The 21,065-nt window shown below is 44.4% G+C and overlaps 1 protein-coding gene across 3 annotated transcripts in view; it reads right to left on the reverse strand.

Annotated features, from left to right (window-relative positions):
- Positions 1–21,065, reverse strand: part of GIGYF1 (GRB10 interacting GYF protein 1) — a 1,351,771-nt gene that overhangs the window by 1,232,519 nt on the left and 98,187 nt on the right. The gene's annotated exons all lie outside the window — the stretch shown is intronic.

A 21,065-nucleotide genomic window follows, 5' to 3' on the forward strand; every position in this document is an offset into this window, starting at 1 on the left:
GCATTTAAAAAACCTTGCAAATTCAGTGAAAAAACCATATGTTTCACACGTTATAGTTAGCGGAAATTTTACTGATAAAAAACCAATGAAATTCCCCCGTTATAGTTAGTGCAGGAAACTATAACTCACGCGACCGCAATCTTCTGCTGATGACATATGTGTCTTTATGAAAAAAAAATATTTGTAATATATGTATAGCTAAAAATTTATGGAAGACGACATGGGCAAATAAGTGTCTAAATACAGTATTAGCATCAGCAGAGGATTGCGGTCGCGTGAGTTATAGTTTCCTGCACTAACTATAACGGGGGAATTTCATTGGTTTTTTTATCAGTAAAATTTCCAGCTAACTATAACGTGTGTGAAACCTATGGAGATATATATATATATATATTCACTGAAAAAACCATAGGTTTCACACATGTTATAGTTAGCTGGACATTTTACTGATAAAAAACCAATGAAATTCCCCCGTTATAGTTACTGTAGGCAACTATAACTCACGCGACCGCAATCCTCTGCTGATGCTAATACTGTATTTAGACACTTATTTGCCCATATCTTCTTCCATTAAATTTTAGCTATACATATATTACAAATATTTTTTTTTCATAAAGACACATATGTCATCAGCAGAGGATTACGGTCGCGTGAGTTATAGTTGCCTACAGTAACTATAACGGGGGAATTTCATTGGTTTTTTATCAGTAAAATGTCCAGCTAACTATAACATGTGTGAAACCTATGGTTTTTTCAGTGAATTAGCAAGGTTTTTTAAATGCTATTTCCTAACTATAACGTGTGTGAAACCTATGGTTTTTTCAGTGAATTTGTACGGTTTTTTAAATGCTAAGTTACTTTACGCCATTTGTGGCGTGCGCGCCCACTTAACGCAGTTCGTTCCGTGCACGGTTTTTATCAACTTTAATAAGCCCTGTACATTTGGTGGCCTTCGGCCACCAAAAGCACAGGGGGTGAGGTCAATGTGGATAGTGTTTTTTTTATTTCGATTTTATAATTTCATGTTGCCAAAATTACGTTTTTTTTCTCTATTAATAAGCCCTGCACATTTGGTGGCCTGCGGCCACCAAAAGCACAGGGGGTGGGGTAAGTGTGGATAGTGTTTTTTTTATTTTTATTTTTTTACGGTAAGCTTACGGTAAGCGTACGGTAAGCGTACCCCGCGAAATTGCCGAAAAAAATAAATAAAACCGTTTTTGCTCTTGGGGGATGTTTGGGGACTCCCTCAACATGACTATGTGGGAGGGAGTTGTCAAAACAGCCCCGTAACATGTTTTTGGCCATCATGTTTGATAAACAACACTCAGTGCGAGAGACAAAATGGCGGACGCTGCTTCCTGGTTTCGGCCGATTCGAATGTTTACTAAGATCTAAGAGCCAATCAGAATCGCGCTCGCGCACGCCACCGTAAGCTTACGGTAAGCGTACGGTAAGCGGGCTCAGATATATATATTGATTTAAAGGCTATTTTCTCAGAATCTACTGAACAGATTTACACCAAACCTACAAAAGGCACTTCCTTGACCTAGGGACTACCTCTCTGCCAAATTTCAAGTAATTCTGTTCAGCCGTTCGGGCTGTAGCTCGTTCTAAAGGTCCTATGGAAAAATGCGTTTTGGGGCCCCCCTTTTATCTCAGCCCCCGCTTGACGAATCCCCCCGAGACTTTCAGGGTAGGAGCGGAGCGCCCCACCTATTTTGAGAAATTCGCGAGGATTCGTCGACCGGCGCCAAAGTTATTCAAAATAGAATGTTGAGGTTTTCCTATGGAAACGTGGTCCTAACTAAAACTACCTACTGGCGACCGCCAGTAGGAGAGAGAGAGATATATATATATAATTCCACTACAATAGTGCGCTTGTGCGAAGAGATTGATTATACCACCAAGGATGAGTACAGGCGTGATTTTCACCAAGCAGAACAACATCACGCACAAAGCACTATGGGATTGGTAGTCTTGAAAACAACAGTCACGTGTTGCACCAATTTAAAAGCAGGCTCAAGCGCACCTGGGCGCGTGTAATCCAGTCCGTGAACAAGGCAACACGCCGAAACGTTGGACTAATGGAAACATGCGCTTGTAAATTTCGAATAAAATCATTCCCATCTGTATTGGGCCTCACCTTGTGTGTCTTGCGAAGAGAATTTAATGGGCTGCCCCGTGCCCATCTGTGAGGCCACCCTGAAGGGCCAGGAGCTCCGGTAACAGGGGAACGCCTTGTGCTTCTTTGGAATGTTTAATGAGGAGCTTGGTCCACTCGCACCCCCCAGCCTACAACAGGATCGCCACTGAGCAAAAAAGGTCGGTGCGTGGAAGGGTTTCTGGCAGAGTTACATGCTGTCAAGATCGTGCAGTATGAGGATGACTTTTTCCTAATTGTAAATAACTACATGAGAGCAGCGGTAAAGTTTTATTCACCTGACTGTTTGGCAAAATAATTCCACTACAATAGTGCGCTTGTGCGAAGAGATTGATTATACCACCAAGGATGAGTACAGGCGTGATTTTCACCAAGCAGAACAACATCACGCACAAAGCACTATGGGATTGGTAGTCTTGAAAACAACAGTCACGTGTTGCACCAATTTAAAAGCAGGCTCAAGCGCACCTGGGCGCGTGTAATCCAGTCCGTGAACAAGGCAACACGCCGAAACGTTGGACTAATGGAAACATGCGCTTGTAAATTTCGAATAAAATCATTCCCATCTGTATTGGGCCTCACCTTGTGTGTCTTGCGAAGAGAATTTAATGGGCTGCCCCGTGCCCATCTGTGAGGCCACCCTGAAGGGCCAGGAGCTCCGGTAACAGGGGAACGCCTTGTGCTTCTTTGGAATATATATATATATATATATATATATATATATATATATATATATATATATATATATACACACATATATACATATATACATATATATATATATATATATATATATATATATATATATATATATAGGATTTCCGCTCGGAAATCCCATTCCGTGAAGCCCAAACAATCCAAGGCACACGGACCTCTGCAGCAAGAATGGTGGTGCCTCACCGTGACCAAGGGCTGGTCACTAATTTATTTAACGCAAGTACCCCTAAGTGGTCGGCACGCTCGGGACTGCTCTTCTCCACGGGTGGGTATGGTGGAAAATTCCCCGCTCTCAGCCAACATGTTTCGGGTATTATAACCCTTCTTCACAGGCAAATTCAGGAAAATGATGGCAAACGAGGCACTCTTAGGTAATCCTTCTTTTATTTCAATATTCCCCAAAGCATTCTGGGACCGGTAGTGCCCGAATATTAACCCAAATGGGCGCCGTCATCTTTCATTATTAAACAATCACCAGGGGATAAGTCCAATCCTGCAAGCCTCTCCGTGTCATTAAAAGATGGCAAGTCCTGTCCCACTCAAGCTGTGCTATCCTCACAGCGAGCGGACCCAAAAGGCTGCAGGGGTGAGACTTCCCGCAACAACCGCCGCTCGGAAATCCCATTCCGTGAAGCCCAAACAGTTTTGTATTTCGGGGTGGGTGTGACAGGAGACTGAAGTAGAGGAGGAGAAAGGAAGTGCATGCAGAAGGAAAGAGTGAAAAGCAATGGAGAGGAAGGAGATGAAGCATGAAACATGCAGATGAGGGTCTTCAAAAAGATGTATGGTATAGGTGTTTTAAAATGTTAACTCTAAATGTCTCCTATGAAATGTGGTGTCCCTTGTTCTGTACACGCAAAAAGAAAATTCCTGAGTGACATTGTTACAGTAGTTGCAAATAGGTAAGACAGGTGTAATGATGACTAGTTCCAGAGGTTAAAGTAGGGAGGATTTATTGCTAACTACATCCCCAAGCTTTATTAATTTCATCAAATCAGTAGCTATACTTCGTACATAGACCTACCGTTTCACAAAGTACACCCCTAATTCCTGTAACAATGCCAACCTGCACAACGCCGCCGGACCCCCGGGTTGCCGGCTGAATGGCTGCGTCCTACTGTCTGGAAGCATGGGTTTCTTGTCTAACTGCTTTGACACCTTGGATAGTGAATGTACATTGTAGGATGATGAAACTGTGCACAATAAAGGTTTTTCCCAAAAAAAAAAAAATCAATAGCTATACTTAGTGTCAAAAAACAAAGGTTCCTGCAACGTTAATGTCCAATTTCGGCTGCCTCAGTCTGAAAGGGAAACTAGGCTCTTCTACTCTGAAGGGAAAGAAGGAACAGACAGCTTAAGAAAAACAAGGAACATTCCGGCATTTTCACGCTCTCTGCTTGTTGAGACTCTGGCAAAGTACATATTCTCCAAATATTTGAAGGCCATTTTTCATAAAGTGAACCACCTTCTGAGTATCTGGGAGTATTTCTATGCCTCACTTGTACTACTGACAGGAAGCATGCAAATACGGTTATTTCCAGGAGGCACGGATATGCATGAAGTCTTGAACGGTTAGAAAGCCAGCTCCTTCCCTAGGGTGTGACAGGCCAGTGGGGTAACACAAAACGATGGGTCTCCCTACATAAAGAAATCCCCACCCCCTAGTCTCCCAAATTTCAGAAATATTACATGGCATTGGCCTGAATGGAGGCGTCCTGTAAGCCAGAAGGTCTGGGGCTACAGGAGCCTTTTAAAAAATGATACACAAAACACTCAACTCTCAATGGACTCTGCAGGAGACTGCAGAGAAATGCAGAGAAATGCAACTGCGTCCACAAATGTTCCTATGGATTACAGAGTAATGTTGGCGCACCCGAGACCTGCTCGCGTGACTTCAAGACAGGTGCTCTACCCCTGAGAGTCAAAGGAGACACATCCCTGGCCAGACACTTTCGAGTCAAGGGCAAGAAGTCCTTGGAGCACCAAGTGTCATTTGCTGGCCTTTCCTATCCTGCTTCTGTCAACCTCTCCAGTATACCGAAACCACTCAAACACCCTCCCCAGGAGAGGAAAGCAGCTATCTGTGCCACAATTGGGCATTTCCACTTACAGGAAACCGCTCCCCCGGCCACAACAAGAGGAGGAACTAATGTTGAGCCGCAAAAAGAATGGAGATGGCTGGGTCCAAAATGGGGTGGCGGAGTGGGCAAAATACGAAGGATTTAACAAAGATCTTTTGACTGGGGGAGAATGTTTGCATTGTCACCATTCCGTCCATAATTTGTTTGCTGTAGCAAAAAGAATGGGCAGCGTGGAGTGTCTGTGCGGCAGCCTGCACCTCATCCAAGTCCCAAACAAATACAGAAGAGAGGCAGTGCACTCACAGACATGGCGCTGGAACGCCTGGCCACCCCTCTGGGAATTATGTGACGTAGTTTATACAATTTAAGATGTGAAAAGCCCTTTTTCACTTTCCTTCTTGGCGCAACGTGGTATCAGGAGAAAGGACTCACTCCATTTACCTGAGGCTAAGTCAGCCTGACCACTCTGAAACTTCAAGCAAATAAACCAGATAGCTGATTGTCATTAACTTAGTCCTAAAATAAATATACAGTGCCTCCATTTTACCTATACTAAAATTACCTTTAGGATTCCGTACAATGCAAGACGAGCAAAGGCTGCAGTGCAGTAATTATGTACTCAGTGTGGAGCTACTGTCCACTCGGCCCCATGGCTGCTGACACGGGCAGCAGGGGTTGCGCTCTCCCCCGCTAGCAACCAGAGAGGAGTGGCGGGTTGATCTGATCCAGCTGCGATAGCTGCCCTCGGCGGCTAGGAGCAGGGCAGAGTCATGGGCAGAGCTGGGGACGGGAGAGGGGCTCCTACCTTCTCAGCCACACATCTCCCGGCACCCCCACAGCCGCCGCACGCTCAGCCTCCGCCTGGGGATGCTGCTGCGTGCATGAGCTTTTCCTTTCGCAGCGGCAGTTTAGCTTCCTCCCGAGCAGAGCCAGCAGCAGCACTAGTGAGCAGTGGAGACAGGCTGCATGCAGAAAGGTTCCGGTTCAAGTGGGTGGTAACATCTGACAGAGCTCAGCAGTGGAGGGAGAGCACGGCCAGCAGCCCAACGCCAATCGTAAACAAGCTGTCGCCATTGTGGAAAAAAAGTGCTTACCAACTAATTGAAGGAGACAGTATAACGCCGCAAGTAAAAGATCGAGACCTGATGGTCGGTCCCAAAAGGCGACAGGGCGGTAACAAGGAGGCACTAAAAAGCCTCATCAACAGGAAGCCAGTATTTACCATGGACGAAAACGCCAGTCAATGAAAATTATGGGCGGGGCTTCCACACCACTTCTAAAAAAATACCATAATACAGCATGCCTCGCAAAGCGAGCAGCGCATGCGCTGCAACACTAGGCTCGACCTAAAAAGGAGTTGGCCTAAAAGCAAACTTGTAAACACAGCAATTTTCGCATGAGGAAATCTACACATGCATATTTGATTGTGTTGAAATGCAGTTCACAAATATTTTGTATGGGTACCATTTCCTAGCTTACTTCTGTAAATTTGTATAAATTCATGAAAGCTGTAAACCTGCACTAATGCTAGGACATTTATCATTGGGTTTAGGTTTGTAATTATCTTTGACTCAGGAACTCTAAACAGACCTAAAAAGTAAGGTCTTTTGGCATTTAGAAAAGCAATTAAAACCTGGCGTTTCAACCAGTAATTTATTTTTCTTCTCTCTAATCAGCAGTTTTTATCCTCGAGGCAGTGCCTTGGCCCCTCCAGGTAAATGTGCACTATATGAATGCTATTTTCATTTAAGAATTGGGCCCCTAATTAGGTCTGGCATTTAAGCAAGACCGTTTAGTTTTTATAAAAATTCTCTGAGCTATCCATTGGCTGACTTCACTGCGAGAGACAGCATCCTCCTCTTTCACAAGGAGCATTTCGACATACAAAGTTTTGTTCAATGCAAGGGACTACTATGGCAATGTGTGCTTTGAGACCAAAACACTTTTGCTATTTGCAAATTTTTGTTACAATGGTCCGTGTGTTCCCACAACAATAAAGTTTTACTAAAGCCATGTAAAAAGATACCGAAAACCAAAATGCTGATCAACAATGTCACAACTATTGGCTTTGCCATTGCTCGATTATTTTAATGTTTCCCATAATCTAGTAGAAACTGGTTCCACGGATTTTCCAGTATAAATATTTTTAGGTCTCGCGCATTGCAGTGCGCAGCACTGCTCGCGCAGCACGAGACGTCTTGTAAGGGGGTTCTGAAAGCTGACCACACGCTCGTGCGTGTGGTTTTGTTTTTGTCAGCTGCTATTGCGTGCGTTTAAGAAAAGGCAGCACGCCATTGGTGAAATGCATGTGCATGTCCCAGCTTCGTAAGAAATGTAACCGCCCATTTCCTGGTGGTGTCTGTTACAAGCAGCAGCGGCATCAGGTTGTAATTATAAACATGTGTTTATAATTAGTGTGCGTTCGCCTTTGCTGCCGAACTCGCTCGCCCCGCTCCTCTCTCGTTTCACTCGCGCAGAGTTCTGTTTTTTATATTGATGACTGTGCCGCATTTTGTGGCACATTTTTGCCACACGAAGCAGGTGATTATTTGTTTTATTTTGTGTGCCGGAGTTAGAGCGAGCGCCCGCACACAGCTCCCCAGCCCACCACATATCCCATTGCGCAGCCAATGCTTGTATTTACTTTGAGCAATGCAGCACATCAGTGGTTATTTATTTAAGATTTGAGACCTACTCCAACCGTAGGTTATAACGATCTCTTTCGGTATCAGAAAGCTGTCGCTTGGCGCCCAGCTGCACAGTCCTCCTACCCGTAGAGCTCTGGTCTGCCCTGTCTAGTGATGCAGTTACAGGCCTGCTGTCGAGCCTGCACGGCCACAGCTCTGATGCCCGGAATCCAGAGGTTGGTTTAAGCTCACCCAGCCGGGGACACACCCTCGCCCCCCACCACAAGCACGATCGCTGCCACTGATTTTGCTTTCTATGCGTTGCTCATTTTTGCTGGGCCCAGAGTTCTCTCGTCGGTCCCTCAAGGGCACATTCGGTGTTGTTTCTGGTTGTAGTCGCTGCGTCAGTGCTGCAGTGGCCTTGCTTTCACTAGCACAGGCCCTGGCTATGCCTTGTGCAAAGGATGGGAGGGGGGGGGGGGGCGGTATGGCGGTATCTGCGTCTTTAATGCCGAATATCTGAAATTGCCTCCAAATGTGTTGTCATGGTTAATAGCTGCAGGGCTGCTAACTGGAGGCAGTGTGGGAACTATTAGTGTCTTGCTGCTGCCAGGGCTAGGAAGAAGCAGGATTTCTATGCTTGAGAATGTTCTTCCTCCTCGAGGGCATTGGCTTCCAAGAGGTGGAGGGCCAGGATAACATCCGCGTACTCATCATTTGGTTTGATTTCTTCAATGGTGTGTTTTTCATTGAAAGAAATATTTGCTGAAATTGTAACCCATTTTGTATGTTCTTGTGCGGCTCCCTTTCTCCCTCCCTCAAAGAATTGCGTTTGTTCGGATTTGTCTCCCTCTGTGTTCCTCCTCAGTTCTTAACGGATCTACCCCTCCCCTCCTGCTTTTCGGTTCCTGGCGGATGTGCCACCCCCCACACTCACTCCGCTTCCCGAATTATTGAGATGTTTCTCTGAATTCAACAACCCCCCACCCCAAACAAGCATTTTTCTACATTGGCATGCAGCCCTCCCTTTGAAGACTAGACTCCTGATTTGTATACCCCTGTCTAATATAAACAAGCATTTTTTTATACTGCAATCGAAATAAAATAAAGCGGAACGGGACCGTAGACGACGTGTGACGTATACAGCACACAGACTGAGGGTGTGAGTTTGTGTACACTCCGGCACCCGCGCCCACAAACACTGGTACGCACACAGCAGCGCACGCACACTAACAAACATATAGATAGATACACAGCACAGCTTGAAACAGTGGCTCACTCACACACAGTAGGCCACATACAGTAACTCGCAGTGCGCGCGCACGCACACACACACACACACACACACACACACACAGTACATCGCGCTCCACATACACTCAAGGTTAAACGCACACGCATACAGTGGCACAGACACAGAGTGGGTCACACACAACAGCAAGGTCAGTAACTGTCTGGTGTACAAACCCACTCGCAAACAGTGCGACTCAGCTGGAACCTGTCCCACAGGGCTTGGTACCGACATCTCCCCTAATAAACCGGGCCAGCCAGCCACTGCGAGCCGCTCTTTAGCGGGCAGATGGTGTGACTTTGGACACTTTTACCCGCGTTAAAGTATTGCATGCCCTCCCCCGCAAACTATACACATGTTTATTTGGAAGGGGCACAGAAGTGGCAATTGTGTGTTGCATGATATCTTATCAAGCACGAGGGTGGGAAAACATGGCGGCAGCTAGCTAGGCTGCCATAGCGCTCTGAGGCGAGCTCCCGTCAGAGTCAACCTTATCCTGCCATGCCACGAGAAGGATTGAGACCCCGGTGACCGGAGCAGTAGGGCATGTCCTGGAGGTTGCCCTGGAGGTTGCAGAGGAAAAGTACTCCTTATCTTTGAAGCGGGTAAAATTCATTTTGATGGGTCGTTGTTTTGGTCGAGTATCGGCGTCTCTTCAATGTACGTTGAGGATGCAGTGCCGCGTTTGTCCACCAGATGTGCCACGCCATACAGCTTGCTTCCTCTGTCCGTGGGCGTTCTCGGAGGATGGAGGACGCCGTGAGTTTTTTCCCTCGACTGTTTCTGTGGTGAGTGCTGCACCTCAGAGTGGCAGGAGAGAGTCAGCGCTTTTCAGAGGAGACACCGCTCTCGGAGCTAGAAATTGGCCAAACTGCTACACTTGCACTACGAGAGCCCCGGGGGAAGCCGAGGCTGCGTCTTTGGTCAGCCGCGCTGGAGCTGAGGCGGGGGAGAAAGCTGCGGAGCCTTGTGCAGCCATTCCGTGGTTCCGCCTTTTCGGCTAACTCTAGAAGCGCAGGAAATCAAGAGTCTTCCAGAGGGGTGCAAGAACCAACACTGTCAACTCCTCTGAAAGCAGCCAAGGAGGGAAGGCTAGAGACAGAGGCTTTTGTCAACGGTAAGATCACTGAGTATTAAAACGCTGGCTGGGTTAGCGCCAGGGTCTGCACCAGGATCTGCGGTTATCTGTGGTGTTTTGAGCGATAAGGCGGCCGTGCAGGTTGTTGGTGAAGCTGCCACTGCTCAGAGCTCAGAGGTATCGGCTAGGAGGAAATCTTCTTCCTATTTAAATACAAAAGTGAAGGCTAGAGGAAGTAAACACAAGCCTAAGTCTAAAACCAAAGTGAAGGGTCCCAAGGCAGTATTATCTTCAGGTTCTAAGATCACCCCTTCACTTCGATCTTATTTTAAAGCAGTTCCTCAGATTCTCAACCTTGCGGAAGATCACAATATGGCAGGTGTCTTGTATGTCCTGGACGCCCCCCTTTCTCCTTCCGCCAGTGTGTTATCAGTATCCTCCTGTACACCAGTTGGGGTCGAAGCTATAGCGGGGGGGGGGGGGGGGGGGGGGGGAGGGTTTACCCCAGGTCACACCACATCTGAAAGGTTCAGAGGCAGCCGGACTAGTTCAAGGAGTAGAGTTGGGGGCGCATGTCACAGGAGGCTTGTCCACCATCGAACAGAGTCTCTCACTAAGCCTGTTAACAGCGGAAGGGCCAACTTCTGACAATCATTTGGCAGCAACATCGGAAATGGAGGGTGCAGTCGGTGGAGAACGGCGGGATGAAGAGATTAACGCTCTGCATCAGAATGGTGACGCTGCTGGAACTGGTACAGCCATCCTTGAGGGTGAGTCCACTATTTCAGCTGCCTCATTGCTGGGGATGTTCTCTGCGCTCACAATGGAGATAAGGAAAGGGTTTTCTGAGTCCTCTGCAAATCAATTGGAGATAAGGAACTATTGTGAAGCATTGGATAAAAAGATTGATGGTTTGTCCATCAGAACAGGAGTTCTGGAAGAGACTTCAGCAGCACTCAACTGATTTGGAGCAAGCTAAGGATGATATAAAGAAGCTTACTAGAGAGGAGCAAAACCTAAGCGAGAGGATGGAGATGTTAGAAAATAACGCCAGGCAGGGGAATTTACGGATCCTCAATGTTCCGGAAGGAACTGAGGGTTCCGACAAACATTTCATCACTGTTCTGTTAAAAGAGTCCCTGGGCCTAGAGCACTCACTTGAGGAGTTAGCCATGGACATACAGCGAGTCCATAGGGACCCCTTTCGGCGGAATCCCCAAAGATCGAAACCGCGTAAAATTCTGGTCAACTTTCACACATGTGTTGAAAGAGCAGATTCTTAACCTGGCATTAAAACATAAGTCTCTCGCAGGGATAGGTTTTACTTTCCTAGTTAGGTCTGACCTCTCCAGAACCACATTGGAGAAACAATGGGAGTTTGGGAGACGTCTGGATGCGTTTAGAAAGGTAGGAGCAACAGCTCAGCTCATGTTCCCGGCAGCCATCAAAGTTATGCATAACAATCGGATGTATAACGTTAGGTCAGTACAGGCAGCCGATGAGCTTTTGATGACATTAGGGAAAGAGCACAAATAGATTACGCATATTGTGAGATAGCGTTGGTGAATTCTTTTAGATAAGCCTAATAGTTAATGTGTTATTATTAACACAGAGCTGTACGCTTCTCTACCCTAGGTCATATCTACTTATTCATTTTGACTAAAGGTCCTCTTTTTTCTATGTCTAGCTAATTGCCTTAAATAGCCTTGATAACCTCTTTCTTATAGCATGATGGGTGGGGGTTTCACTTTTTATGTCTTATACTTTTTCGTTTTGTATTCTTTTTCTTCTGGGGTGGGAAGGGTTCTTCTCGATGGGAGCTTGTCAAAGGGGTGCTATCTACCGGACCATTTGCCGGTTAGATAACACAAGGGTTTTCCATGGGGGGGGTGGGGGGGGGGTTTGAGGGGGGGCACGGGGTTAGGAGGTGGGGTGGGAGATGGCAAAAATATAAAATGGTCCTCATTGTTCGAAAGAGTGTTTTAAAGGATGAAAGCAGGCAGATGTTGAGCAAGGAATTAATGCAACAAATGGTAATCTTGGCTTTTTCTTCTTTTAAGTATGGGTAGTGTAAAATATATCTCCTGGAATGTAAATGGCCTCCGCACCAAGCCCAGAGCCAATAGAATTATGCAATATTTGCGGGACTTTGATGCGCAGGTCATTGTGCTCCAGGAGACACACCTAACTCACACTGAAATGCTTGCCCTTACGAAGAAAAATAGGTGGATAGACTTTGCAGTTTCAACTACCCAAACAACCAATACAAGAGGGGTCTCAGTTGTATTAAAAAAAGGAGCTAAAGCTAGGCTGATTTCACAGGTGGTCGACCCAGGTGGCAGATGGGCCATAGCGTCAGTTGTTATTTCCGATATGCAAAGTACAATCTTGGGATACTATGATCCGAATCAGGACGACCCCTCTATTTTGGAGTCTTTATTCTCACACCTGCTTTCCTTCCCTGAACCCATTTATCTTGGCAGGTGATTTTAATGTCGTACTGGACCCCTTATTGGATAAATCGGCTAATAATCGATCCCTTGTTTTTTCTAAGACTAGGGCCTTGCTGCAAAGTGTTATGAAGCAATATGGTTATGTGGATATTTGGAGAGAGAGGTCGGGGCAACAACAAGGGGTTTCTTTCCGGAACTACAAATACCACCACCTGTCCAGAATCGATTTCATCTTAAGTCTGAGGCTCGTAGATTCCGTCAAGGCCATTAACTATCTCCCAATACATCTGTCAGATCATGCGGCTGTTGTAATGGAACTTGTTAGACCGATTAAGAGGTCTTCCATCACATGGTCTTTCGACCGCTCTCTTCGGTCTTCCCTTGAGGATATCACTTTTCTTAAATCTGAAACCCATAATTTTTTGGATTCCAACAGGGGCTCAGCTACGACCAGAATGATCTGGGATTAATTTAAAGCTTTTTTGAGAGGGGTTATTTTGGGCAAAGTCTCATATCGTAAGAAGCTACATAGAGAGGAAGTCATTTCTATTGAAGCTCAGATACGTCAAACGCAACAAGATATAGACTCCAATCATGTGGCTTCCGGATTAGATCTGCCCACTCTTCGCAATCAATTAGTGGCTCTGAAGGGTAGTTTGAGCTCGATATTAAATCTTCGGCTTCAACAAAGATGGGAAGCTAGTAAGCTGGCCCATTTTGAATACAGTGAGGGCGCTGGGAAACTACTGGCCTGGAAGACTAAAACAGATCTGGCTCGCAATAACATTGCCGCAATAACGGTAGATAATCATACTCTTTTTTCAGATGAGGATATCAGGGGTGCCTTTAGAGAATACTTTCAGGCGATTTACGAGGAGGATAAGGAGATCTCGTTAGATTCTATTGAAGGTTGGCTGAGGGATATCAATCTCCCTTCGTTATCTACCGAGCAGTCTCAGTTCTTAGATAACACCATTACGGAGGATGAGGTAAGATCTGCCATTAAAAGAAGTAATAAGGGGAAGGCGGCCGGACCTGACGGCTTGCCGGCAGAAATCTATAGAGCCCTTGAAACAGAATTAGTCCCATTCCTTACTGTTCTATTCAATCAAATTTTAGTGGAAGGTCAGTTCCCGCCTGCCTCTTGGGATAATGCCTCAATTACCCTTATTTTGAAACCAGGGAAACCAAAGACCGCTTGTGGATCCTATAGGCCGATTTCGATTCTTAATGTGGATTATAAGATCTTCACCACAATTTTGGCATCGAGGTTGGCCGAGATTGCGCCGGCGGTCCTCCGCCCTGACCAAAAGGGCTTTGTCAAGGGACGACAACTATTTGAGCTAACATATGACTTAATAGGTGCTATAGATATAGCATCTGCACAGACCCTCCCTCTGGCGGCCCTCACGTTGGATGCGACCAAGGTTCGACAGGGTTAATTGGGTTTACCTGTCGGGGGCTTTGGCTAAGTTTGGCGTGGGGGCAGGGTTCCGTAGGGCAATTGGTTTGCTATATCATAGCCCAGTTGCACGCCTTTTGGTTAATGGAGAACTATCGGACCCGGTTACTATCACTAGGGGGACACGGCAGGGCTGCCCACTTTCCCCCCTATTGTTTGATTTCTACATCGAACACTTTGCGCAACAATTGAGGGGGGAGGCCACTATCAAGCCTTTTTCTTATAAAGGGTGGGAAAGGAAAGTAGCCCTATACGCCGATGACGTGCTTATTCTTACTTCAGATGTTGGTACTGCACTCCCCATAATTCTAAAGATTGCCCACTCCTTTGGCCAAGTATCCGGTTACGAAATTAATGATTCCAAAACCGAGATGCTTGTCTGGAATGATGATGGGCGAGCTAAGGATTTACAAGCAGGTTCCTCGATGAGGTATTTGGGTCTACATATTGGGAAGGACATAGAAAAAATTGCTCAAATGAATCTTTCAGCAGTAGCCAAAGAATGCCGTAGGTTATTGCATTCATGGTCTCACATTCCACTATCTTTAATTGGGAGGGTCAATTTAATTAAAATGTCGATTCTCCCTAAAATTTCTTTCCTGTTTTGCACCATCCCCTTGCACTTTGATTACTCTTGTTTAGCTAAATTACAGTCAGACATATCTTTTATTTGGAACAACAACCAGGCAAGGATTTCATGGAAAAAGCTTGGGAGGCGATGGGACAAGGGGGGCTTGGCTGCCCCGGATTTGAAATTGTACGCTTGGGCTTTTCAGTTGACTCACTCCCGTATGTTGTTAAAAATGCCTTCAGACTACGGGGTGGGCCTGATGTTCTCAGCTATGTTAGAAGGGGAAGATGTTAGTCAATCGGCCTCTCCAAATTTGGCAACCCCAAGTACTTTAAAAAAAATCAAACTGAAGGTGTTACAGGGATTGGCAAAATTATGGGCCGAAGTCACAAGATCTATAAAACAAGGATACTTTAGTGATAGAACTCCGCTATGGGGACTACCTGAAAACCCCGCCTGGCTTGGAGATATCTTAGCGGCGCCTATAAGAGACGCAGGCCTAGAGGTCTGGGGAGATCTCTTTTTTGAAGGGGAGTTGCTTTCATGGGATCAGCTCCAGGCTAAGATCGGCCCCAATCTATCAAGGTTCAAATACATCCAAATGTCTAGTTGGACTCAGGCCTATAAGACTCAATCCCTTGAAAGAAACAAATTTCCACTTGGAGGATATAGCCTACTTATTGATAATTTGGTCAACAACCCACCCGGTAAAAAGGAGACCTCACAATGGTATAGACTCCTACTTGAGGAAACGGATGGAGTTTTTAACCTGCCTGACTTGTTGTGGAGTCCTACAATTTCTGGTCCAAATCTACAAAATCTTTGGTCAGCTTCTTTCGGCTTTTTGTGCAGTATAGTGAAGCCTTCATGGCTAAGCAGAAACCATCTTTTTACACTGCATAGGACATACTATTCTCCCCTCAGATTATCTAAATTTTCTGAGGGCAACCCAATGGCATGTTCAAGGTGTGGCCTTCCGGCAGCATCAGACACCCACATGTTTTTCGACTGCCCTAGCCTAGAGTCATATTGGGCAGCTATCAGTTATACTCTAACCATATCACTGGGTGTTCAGGTTAACATTGACTTGCCTCTCGTGATCTTTGGGATTCGGGAAGGAGTTCAAAGTGCGGCCAAGAATTTGGCGTTCTACGCGGTGTTGTTGGCAAGAAGGGAGATCTGCAGGAAGTGGAAGGACTCGTCCCCTCCCAACTTTAGCGATTGGCAGGCTTCTATTTTGTATACATCACGTATGGACCTTGCTAGATCTGGTAATCAGAGCAAAAGGGCTTTCTGGTATTTGTTATCATGGGTACACTGAAATAGCCGGGGGGTTTTTTTTTCCCCCCGGGTCCGATGATTACACCCTGCTATGGTGACCCCCTTGCCTTTCGCACCACGAGATTAGCCGGTACCTGGTCCTAGCCCGGGCTGACTTGGCTGCTACCTATACCAAGGTTGCCTATAAGAAGGAAACAGTTTGGTTCTTTGCCTTCCAAGATTGTGACTGCAATAGCTGAGGGATATTGTGAACCCACTATCTCGCTTATATAACCCTGCCTGTTTTGTTATGAACTGAGACAGCTGCATGTAGGTTAATCTGGTCTGGCATTGAAACCATGGTAGCAATGAGGACAACAAAAAAAAGATATCTTATCAAGCACGTAGCAGCAAACACCTGGGTAGGCCAAATGCATGAGAGTATTTTTCTAAGCTTTATCCCAAGTTCAAGCAATTAAAAGTACTTTGAGATGTGACAAATGCCCAAGATCACACAGGGTGTGCCTGCAGTGACGCCGTAATTGTGGCTTGCTATCAGGTTTTACAGTTTGCACTTCAGCCGCTGGATGGGAGGTAGGATTTGTAAAGTGTGCCCAGGATCACACAGTGTGGTCATGCAGCGGTTTTATTGTCTACTGGACCAATAAAACTAACATTGTCCAGTATACCAATCAAATTGCTCTCCAATGACACCAGGCAAAGCAGACTCCAACAGATCACCAAGTGCACCCAGCTGAACGACTGCAATCAACTAACTTATCAACCTTCATTGGAAATATGCACCACACAAACAAGATGTATTATTCCTCCCAATCTGGATGCATCCATTGTCCAACTTAACACTGCACTTCGTTAATGTGCAGTGTTAGTACTTCTTTACAGGCATGTCTTATTTAATGTGCAGGGTTACTGCTTGTTTGCAGGTTTGTCATGTGTGTCATTTAATGTGCAATCAAACTCACAAAAAGTACCATAATGGAAAATATTAAAGACGAAATTCAAAGTGTACATAGACTACACCTAAAGAAAAAAGTTTTAAGTTTAAAGACGAGAAACCTCACTCACCATGACAGTGACATGCTTCATCATTGGGTCCCCTCTTGCACACAGTGTCCGCAAGGTACACTGTGTGGGCTACAACTCTCCCTTTGGAGAGGAGCTTCAGGTGTTCTACACTCCAATGTGAATCTGTGAATGAGGGGCAGAGTGCAAAATAATATCAAAAGTATGTTAAAACCATCGCTAAACGGAGAAAAATTATTAGCTCTCCCTTACGGATGGATCTAAAATAAGTAGTGTGACTATAGGAGTAAGGATATTTCCTATCTGACTAGGTCAGGTCAACAGGTTTCTGCCAAATGATATAAATTCATGGCATTCATCAGGACCATTGTCTTGTCGCTCTGCTTAAAAATAATAAACAAAAGACCATACTTATAATTTGTAGGTGTCGTAAATGACCAACTTCAGTTTGGTCTTCTTACTGTAACACATGAAAAAACAATCCTTCATATATCACATTTACAACTTGTAGAAAGTGCCCATTACCAAAGTGTATGTGTAATTTGTGCCAACCAATACCATAGTGAAGCACACGAAAATAAAACAGTCTCACCAGAAAGCAGATCAAATACCTACCAATACCTTTCATTGGTCCTTTACTTATAAGCGGTAAGCGGGTGCCTAAAGGTAAAATACGAATCAATACACACATTATAATAAAACACCAGTAAGGGTAAACATATCAAAAAGTATAAATAAAATGAGGCAAAAAAAGGCTCAGGCTAGAATACAACCTATTCTCACTAAGCGATCTAGCTAGTGTAATGGCCATACATAGAATCGCACCCAAAGTTATGGAAAGGTAAACAATTATGTAGAGCTAAATGGGCACATCATTGCCACCATTAGCTAACAAAGGGACAACACACGGCTTCATTCGTGGTAGATATTGTTTCAACACTGCCAACCGGACACAGCCCGGAGGGCTACAATTACGAGGTCCACATACACTTCCTTCACTTACATGTGTACACACCCTCCGAACATCAAACGCGAGAGCTGGCGATCTCGTGTATCCCTTCACACGAAACACTCAATACTCTATTTTCCTATCCAAAAGTGGCGGTCTCGATATAAACTTCCGAGCCGAAACCACATAATCTTTACATGACTCACCTAATAACACAGCATGCCTCTCACGAATGGGGCCGAAGAGATGGAGCGGAGTTTCTCCCTTTATGGCGATTTCATTACACCGCTAGTAATAACACGGAAGTAAACCAAACTACTTCTGGTTCAAAGTGGCTCAATCTAAAAACGAGGACTGGACTCAACATATAATCACTAATTTAAAAGGAATATGCGATACAAGTCAGTTGTACTGCCTCAGTAGCGTCCCGCTATATTAATCATAATAGAAAAGGGGCTAAAAAAGAATAAATCGCCTCACTTCTTATACGTGATTCTAGTTGGTCAATCCAAGTGCATTGTGGGATATGTAGGGTATTATCTATTCTCCCTCAAAGGACATAAGAAAAAATGACTCAGCATTAATAAAGGACAAGTACTTATAATGCAACAGCAGCATATCTAATAGAAACAGCATGTGGAAAGGATTATATAGCCAGAACCGCAATTTTACAACACCATCCATGGTATATCTTCATTTAAGCCATTGATGTGGCTCTTCATACGGAACACCCATCTCTGTTCCCTAAGTAAAAGGACTGTCTCCAGCGGACCCATATTGATGTGATATTTAGGTTCATCAATGATGACCCATATAAAATCATCTTCAGTATGTGACTCCTCAACAAAATGTCTTGTCATGCAAGTGTTGGTTTTCTTACAACGAAAAGCACCACGATGCTCAACCATCCTTTGTTTGACCTTCCTAGTGGTCATTCCAATGTATACCAGCGGGCAAGGACACGTAATCATATAAATCCCCGCTTGTGTTACAGTTGGTATGTGTATTTAGTATCCAGGGTGTAGAAAGACCTAGGTCAAGCTGTGTCGCTTTTTTAGTAAAAGGACAGACAGAACATGAACCACATGGGAAATGTCCTACTACTGGTGTAACCCCCCATAGTGTTGATTGTCTCATCTCCTGTATGCCAGTCTTAGGTCTAGTATGTACTAGCATATCTCGTAAATTGCTACTCCGCTTGAAAGCAAAAAGGTCTTTCCAACGACAAATTCCCTGTATTCAAAATATGCCAAGCTTTATTGACAGCCTTCTTAACATTTTGTGATAGATTGCTGAAGGTAGTCACACAAACCAACCTTTTATTTTCAGGTCTAACATAGGATTCCAAAAGAGCCTCCAGATGATCATTGCGTGCTCTTTTCGGCCCCATGTACCAGTTTACTCTGATAGTTACGGGATAGTAATTCTTCACTCAAATTCTTAGCATGCATTTTATATCTAGCCACTTCACTACAATTTCTTCGTAGTCTAAGAAATTGACCTATAGGAAGTTCAATAATGCTCGTGGATGAAAGCTATAAAAGCTCAAAGAATTTCGTGCCATAGGTTTTTGGTACAATTCAGTCTGAATCCTCCCATTTTTAGAGTACAGTCGTAAATCTAAAAATGATAGAGTAGTATTACTGGATTCACCAGTAAATTTTAGATTACGATCTTGTCTATTCAACCAGTGTGAAAATAAATCTAGAGACTCCTGGTCACCTTCCCAGATGACCAGGATATCATCTCTATATCGTCTCCACAGTTTCAAGTGGTGTGCAAAAGGATTGTCAGTATCAAAAATTACATTGGTTTCAAAACTATACATATAGAGGTTAGCCATACTAGGAGCACACGTACTGCCCATAGAAGGGCCAGTCGTTTGCCAGTATAACTCTCCTTCATAAGTAAAAAAAAATTCTTTAAGTGCCAGTTTGGCACACTGCATCACAAAAGAATTGTGTCTGATCATCGCGTGGATGATTCTCTAACAAAAGTTCAATTATTTCAAGAGTGTCATCCTGCGGAATGTTTGTATACAACGACTCGACGTCATATGTAGCCAAAGATATAGCAGGGTCAAAGGATACTGTGTCAAGAAGAGACAGGGCATGCTTAGTGTCCTGTAAATAGGAGGGCATCTCCGCTACTATGGGACGGAGGAAGTGATCCACAAATTTAGACAGAGGCTCCAAAATTGAGCCAATACCCGACACTATGGGTCTCCCTGGAGGCGGTCTCTGTGTTTTATGTATTTTAGGGAGAATATAGAAAGCTGGAATCTTCGGATGTTTCTGAATCAGAAAATCTGCTTCATTCTTAGTTATCCAATTCTCCTGTCTTCTTTCTTCTACTAAGGTACCAACCTGTGTCTGCAGTCTCAAAGTGGGATCTTGTCCAATATGTGTATAAAATTTCATATCGCTCAGTTGTCATAAACATTCATTACGATAATCAGTCGTATTCATAATGACGGTAGCTCCGACCTTATCCGCTCGTTTAATCGTGATGTTCACATCATTCCCCAATTCCTGAATACACCTCCGTTCTACATTAGATATATTACAGAATGTATCTTTGGGGAAATGTAAACTACACTGTGTGCAAGAGGGGACCCAATGATGAAGCATGTCACCGTCATGGTGAGTGAGGGTTCTCGTCTTTAAACTTAAAGCTTTTTTCTTTAGGTGTATGTAGTCTATGTACACTGAATTTCGTCTTTAATATTTTCCATTACGGTACTTTTTGTGAGTTTGACATAATGGAGTAGTACTGTGTGTGGGTATAAATTCTCAGATTGACCTTTTTGTGAGAACATTTAATGTGCAATACTAGTACTTTTTCATTTACAAAGCCAATAACTCAAACAATCCCTAATGCGAGACCTATTGCATTCCAAATGCTGGGTTAGAAATACTAGCATGCATCAACACATTTTACTACACAATGCTTCAAAGAAATGGCACCTACAATTTCACAGCTTAGTAAAATGTCTTTTCTAGTGGTTTTCAAAAAATAAAATATTCACAGAAAAGTGCAAAGTCAATCTTGCTTTCAAGCTGCTGCAAATATTTGCATCTAATTGAACAGCATATAGGGCATTATACGTAGCCTAATATTGCTAAACTTTACAAACATGTGTTCAAAGTGTTATACTGGAACCACTGTCAGTACTGTAGTCCAAGCTTGGAACACTTCCTTAAAGCACTCACCCAAATAAAGGCTTGCATTAATTAACTATAAATACAAGTTTCGAACAGCATTAACATAGGGACACATTACGTTAACTGCAGACACAGCCCTTCCCAGATTCATATTGGGGTACTGTGAACTGGCAGTCAAAATATTTGTGCAACTGGGGCTTGGACCGA

Source organism: Triturus cristatus, chromosome 12, assembly GCF_964204655.1.
Source record: "Triturus cristatus chromosome 12, aTriCri1.1, whole genome shotgun sequence".
NCBI lineage: Eukaryota > Metazoa > Chordata > Amphibia > Caudata > Salamandridae > Triturus > Triturus cristatus.